At 43.2% G+C, this 6,541-nt stretch overlaps 1 long non-coding RNA gene across 1 annotated transcript; it reads left to right on the top strand.

Moving 5' to 3' along the window:
* The first annotated feature begins 692 nt into the window (after positions 1-692).
* LOC109319710 lies at positions 693-5,813 on the top strand. Its single transcript, XR_002103603.1, has 3 exons — positions 693-2,392; positions 4,017-4,070; positions 5,631-5,813. It is a non-coding gene; the product is annotated as an uncharacterized LOC109319710 (long non-coding RNA).
* The last annotated feature ends 728 nt before the right edge of the window (positions 5,814-6,541 follow it).

The raw sequence follows: 6,541 nt of genomic DNA, 5'->3' as shown, positions 1-6,541 counted from the left end.
TCATTTGGCAAACACTCAAAAGGATTGTTTAAAACATGCCTGTTCCAGTGAACATGGGACTTATGGGGCACATTCCCACATGCAGGGGCATGTGCTTACATCATGAAAAATACTAGTGACACAAATTTGCGCCACTACTTTTTGCCACACTGCACACCCCTGCATGTGTGCATTGTGGTGTGAGGCAAATTACCCTGCTTTGGGGAAACTGCCCTTTCCCTGCTGCTCCTGGCTCCCAGTGTGTTGAAAGAGCTGAGGGACCATTAAAGAAGTGGCGATGTTTTGACCCGCAGCCAAAGTGTCTCCTGGAAGGACCAAGCCTCCATGTCTGCCAGCACATGCTTCTCTCATGTGCATTGTGCTGCTTTTTTCACACTATTTTTTTTTTTTGCTACCAGGATTTCCTGGTAGCAAAATTTGCCCCTGCACTGCAAATTTGGGTGCACTGCAAATTTGCAGTGCAGGGTACATTTTAATGTTCCAGGTGTGCAGTCTGTGGCACTGTAAAGAGGTCTGTGGCACCACAAGCCACACATGCCTGTATGTCTCGATGTGGCCATGGTCATCCTATGCTGAATACCTTCCTTTAGTATGTCAGTGCTCCCCCACCATACTCTGTTACGCATGAAGGAATCAGTGTTGGGTGGGTATGGCCTATGTCAGGGAGCAGCAACCTACGAAGACTGGGAGCTTTAGGTGGTGGGGAGCTTTGCCTGCACAGCAGCCTGGCAGCGGGAAGCAGCAGCAACAGCCAGGTCCTAGTGCTGGCCCAGCTTGCACCCAAGCTGGATCATTCCAGACCACCCCCAGAAAACATTGCTGACTCCTGGGCTATGATAAGTCTGTGTGTCTAAGTCTGAATGGTTGCCAACTTACTCGAACAGTTAGGGATATTTATCGTGAGGAAGCCCTACACAGCACTAACAGAGCTCACTAAGCAGAATGTCATTGGTTATCTCAGACTCTCTGCAAAGACCCTGGAATCCCTCACGAAAGTAGATGAGGAATCATTAATACACCCCTCGTCGCTCCATGTTCAGTCAAGGGGGAATAAGATGCAAGCATCTGAACCCATCGACAAACTGTGAAAGAAGGCGAGGGGAGTGATAGAAGCTCTTTATTGAGTTTCAGCTGGAGATGAGGAAGGAGGACCTTGGAGCCAGGGTCTGCAAAAAGGACATAAAAGACTGCATGAATACTTGCTCCACAAAAGAAACGAATTAGAGCAGGACTAAAAGAACAAGTTACAACATTTCAGTATAATCTACAGATCCGCTGCAACCCAGAGAAATCACCAAGAGTAACAGAAAACACCCAAGCAGCCACAAGCAGCTGGCATGCAGTGATTGAGTTTTCTGGCAACCTGGCCTCTGTCTTCTCCACTTTTATTAATCCTCCCTCCAACTGTGCCTTCTTCATTCCTGCCCTCAGGGCATAGCATCGTCTGTCCTCTGCTCTGCTGGTTTATCATTTGCACAGAATTGTGATGGGCTACATAGCCCAGAAGCCAGCTAAATACTGACACTGCCTTTTACATATTTAATTGTGACCACCTCTTTTCATTTGCTTGTATTACATATTTAATAAAATTAAATGTGGTTATGGTAAAAATGTAAAATGTGTCTGTGTTTCTGAACATGGAAACTATAATCATCAATTATTACTTGAACTGTGTTCCTGATTTCCATATTGCTGTCAGACTGAAAGCAGGCTCCTCCACACAGGGGTAACATCACAGATTGCATTGTTTAAAGCCCTATTTTCAATTCAGTGTAAAATGTCAGTTCTATATTGCTTTTTTATCCTATCCACAGCCAGATGTTTCTCTTAGCTTCTCATGCTAAAATAATGCTGAGAAGGAAGAGAAATAGATGAATTCTATTGCCTGTAGAGTGCGTGAGCTCAGATCAGAGCATTTCCTTCTGGCCTAAAAATCTCTCTGACTTTATGAGAGCACTTTTGCTCTAAAGGTATCTTCTCCATGGCCAAGTATTATTATTTTATTATTTTATCTTTATATTAGAGAACCTTGCTTGGAATCAGGACCCCATTGTGCAAGGCACTGTATAAAACACATTAAAGCCTCATTTATTTTCCCTACTAGGAAATGGGACTAGTATTTCAACAGGAGATTTTAAATGTGTTTGCTGCTAGGATATGGCTGATTGTAAAAGGCAGGGTGGAAGAAGGTGCAGAGACATTTGTGTGATAAATGGAGAGAAAGAGAGAGAGAGGGAAGAATTATTGGCAGAACACAGGAGGTGTGACGGGAGATGACATAATTAGACATTCAACATTCATACGTGTTTTTTTTCCGTAAGGTGCACTATCTGTGTGTGCTGCCCACCACCTTTTTAACCACCAGGACCACAGAGCCTAATCATGACAGCTAGTAAGTCAACCCAAATAAAAGGCACTCAGAGGTCATGAGGTATCAGCACGTAGGGGCCTTGTTCTTATTTTACAGTTGCCACTCCAACCTCTCCCCTTGCTAGTGGGTGTGCTTCTAGGAACTGGCTGCATTCTTTTCAGACTAAAAGGATGTTGCAGTCAGTGCACTTCTCTGCTACTGAGCTCCAGGAAACACAGTGTCAGCCTGAGACACAATGTCCCCTGGAAGTCCTGGACTAGGGACAGACATTACACATAAGCCCGTTTAAGCGATCAGAAACAGATTTAAACTTGTAACAGAATAGATATTCAGTGCACTGGCCCCTCCCCTCTGCTGTCTAGCTGGAACAGGGGCAGGGTGTGGCCAGATTCTGGCCTGCCATGGCCCCTGAAGCAAATTCCTACCTCTGTCCCATCTCCACCCCCCTCTGCTGGCAAACCCTGGGGACCACAGCTGGGGTTTGCCAGTCCCAGCCGCACCTCCATAGCTTGCCTGTAGCCAGGAAGGGATGGAGTTAATTCCTCCCTCTGTCCCCTCTCTCCCCAGGAGTCCCGGGGGGGTTTGGCTGCAGTCTCTGTGGCTTGCCTGCAGCCAGGCAGGGATGCACCTGTGAGCCCAGAGCTAAGACCTGCAGGACCAGACTGAGAGGTGGGAAGTGTTGAGAAAGACCTGACAATCATCACGCATGCTGGAGATGTAGTTAAGGGAATTTGCAGAATTTCACCAATGAATGCAGAGCTACATTTACATTAGAAAACAGAATGTGCAAAAGCTAGGAATATTTAAACAAAGCCTTTCTGAATGCCTGGCTGTAAGGAGACACGCTTCCCTCAGGATTAGTCAGACTAATTCTTGTCTTCCTGGTTTACATTTTAAGTTAGACTAAGTTGTGTATGCTGTGTTTTACTGGGCTGCATCTTAGCTTAGGTGAAGATTTTTGGTAGTTCCCTGTTGTATGCTTTGCAAATTGCTGTGTTCAATACATGGTTGCTTCAGAGAAAGGACTTTTCCCCCATCCCCACTCTTTAGTCTGGCAGCAGCTCCCCACTCTCCTCATCCCCGGCTGGTGGCTGGCATTCTGCATGTTGTGCTAGCCCCGGCTGGAGCCTAGCCACATCCCTTCGGCTCCAGAGGGGCATGGGGGTGAAAGCCCTGGAGGGTGTCTCTCTTCCCTGCCTTTTGGCAGTGCTTTACAGGCATGCTCTAGTGCCCCCCAGCTTCTGGCTTGAACCACTGCAGGCATGTGGCTGCATGTCCTGATTTAACAGAGAATGTCTGACCAGTTATTTATCAGTTTAAGCTGTGCATCTTAGATTAACCTGCAAAGAGTGAATCAATTCAGGCTTAGGCTTTTTGAATGTCTGTCCCTAGCCCTGATGTGCAGTGCAGCTCCGCATCCTCATGCAGTTCTGTGAATTATATACAAACCAGTCCCAGGAAGGAGCAAGAGGTTGGCTGACATACATAATTATGCATCCCTCCCTCAAAACTCCAGGGGAGGCTGTATATTCAGTAGTAGTAGTCTTACTGGAAGAAAACTGAAAATATCTGTAAATGATTAAAATGGGAAGAGAGAAACAGCCTTGAATATTCATTGTATATCATTACTGATTTATATTTCCAGTGCTGCTCTTACTCATAGGACCAGATCTGACTCCCATGGACTTCAACAGCCAAAGTATTACATGCTGGGACTTAGCAATAATTATATTTGCATAAAATTAAAACTCTACATAGTTAGATTAAAGGAAACGCTAGGTGTGGTTAATCTGATCTTTTCTGGTATGCTGTCAAATTTTCAAAGCCTTCCTACATATTTAATGAACCAATTCACATGGTGTTTAAAATGATTTGCTTTTTTTAAACAAACCTTTACAGGTATTACAAAATGGATATGATTCTTTAAGAATTACTGTAGTAATTTGACAGATTCCTGAAATTTTAAGAGCAGTCTAATTTTTTTAGATTTTAACACTATTTCAATCAGGCAGGTTTATTCGTTTCTCTGCAAGTGTGAGAAGCAGCATTTATCATTCTCATATATTCAGAGTGATTTAAACTTAAATAAATTATTTCATTGGGACACATTGCTCTGCTTAACAATAAGATAGATAGGGACAGATTTGATGTACAAGAAATTAAGAGATAAACAATATAATATGGCAACAAGTCTTGAACAAATCTATGGTTCACCTGTTACTATTGCTTACCTCAAAACTGCCTTTACTTTGCAATAACATTTTTATTTAAGACTTATTTTTAATGTAATATTTTAATAAAAAACAGTTCATCATACAATCTTTATGGGTAAAAGTAGAAAATTGCTGTAGTTTTTCATAAAACAAAATTAAACACTATCTTTTTATTTACTAAGCTAGATGAGTTTTCTAAAACATAGGGATTTTTAAAATAGTTATATGGCTAGGATCCAGCAGGCAAACCTGTTTTACTGATGGGGTCTCTACTTATCCAGTGTTTCTGTCATCAGTCTGACCTTGCAGCTTTCTACAGTGCCATTATACCCTGGGTGCTGGCTTATTTTCATACAGCAGCCCCCAACTACTTGATCCCACTTCATCTACTTCACGGACACAGACATTTGTTGGGCTTATTAGCTCAGCAGGAGCCTTATCATATTTTGTATCTGAGGCTGTTGGAGATGTCAAGAGATGGAAATGCTGTGTAGCTTTTTATCCTCCCTTCTTGCATTTTCTCCGAGAGCCCAACAGTGCAGTTGGATTCAATGCTCTCCTGCCACTAGCTGCTGAGATCTCTTTAAATATGTCTAGCTTTGCCATCTGTACCAATAACACTGCAAAGGCTTAGCCATGATTAGGCTGTCAAGATTTATTAAGTTAAAAAGTATCAAAGTTTCTTGCTGCAACCCCAGACCTTTTAAGAGTCCACCTTCTTTAGAATCCCTTCCCCCTCCCCACTATCACTATAGTCAATGTGTTTCGCTTGACCTTGACCAACATATGCACCCAGGGAACACTAATGAATTTGGGCCAATTCATCTTGGAACTCCAAATTTAATCAAGCTGACATGCCAGGGAAAGCAGACTGTAATTAACTCCTAGCATTTTAGGTAATTTGTAAATTTCATAAACTTAGTCTGATCTGTTTTTGTATAATTAAGCATCTTTTGTTTGTTTTACAGACTACTGTGTTAAAATAATATAAGAACAGTAATTAAAAATAACCATTTCAATGAAGGACTAAATCTTTTTTTTTAAAGATAATTTCTCTAGGAAAATACGATGCAACCCAGCAACATGTATGGAGCAGTCCCGTATTACAGAATAGCAAAGATGAACACATCCAACTTTATTATTTCTTTAAAAAAAATGACTCATAACTGTTTGATGTAATGTGTCTCATGTAAATGTATGATGACCTGAATAAAAATAGTGATGTGCAAGGTCCAGATTTCAGTGTAATTTGTTTTGGATGAATAAGAGATAGGAGCTCGTAAGGGAGCCTATTTAATATGATGATGATGATGATCTGGAAACACTCAGAGGCACCAGTCAGGATCAAGGTGCCATGGTGCAAGGTGCTATATGAACACAGGATCTCTTGCCCTGAGGTAAAATTATTTATCCTTCCTCATTGTATGTGAATAGTGTGCATCCAGATGAATGCGACTGTGACGCATGTGGCCCCACAAACATGTTTTCAGCACCTCATACCACACAGTCCAGTGTTCTCTGGGCTGCAAGGGCACGCTGCACTGCACTGTTATTTTGGATTTTGGATATCCAGGGGTCAGAAAAACCCATGGAAATAAAAAATTGGCACAGCACATGCTCGGGCAGTGTGCCCTGCTGAAAAATGGAGTCAGGGTGCCCAGAGTTTGCTGCGGCTGCCTACTAGGCTCTGCATGGCAGAATTGCTATGGCTGTGGTCCCGGGAGCCCCACAGGAACCCCAGCAATGCTGCTGAGGCCAGCACAGTGCTGACCCCAGGCTCCCCAAGCCCAGGGCAACTTGAGATCACCAAAGCATGTGTGGCATAGGCATTCCCCAGGGACAAGTAGCTGCGGTGCAAGGTGCACTGCTGCTAGTTGCCCCTGGGGAACCAAACTTCCATGCATGTATGGAAATGCCCATGAGGTACTTTCCAATCCTTCTTTTCTATGTTCTGCAC

The sequence above is a fragment of the Crocodylus porosus genome, unplaced genomic scaffold, assembly GCF_001723895.1.
Source record: "Crocodylus porosus isolate Cpor-Errol unplaced genomic scaffold, CroPor_comp1, whole genome shotgun sequence".
Lineage (NCBI taxonomy): Eukaryota > Metazoa > Chordata > Crocodylia > Crocodylidae > Crocodylus > Crocodylus porosus.
This window is presented reverse-complemented; position numbering and strand designations above follow the sequence as displayed.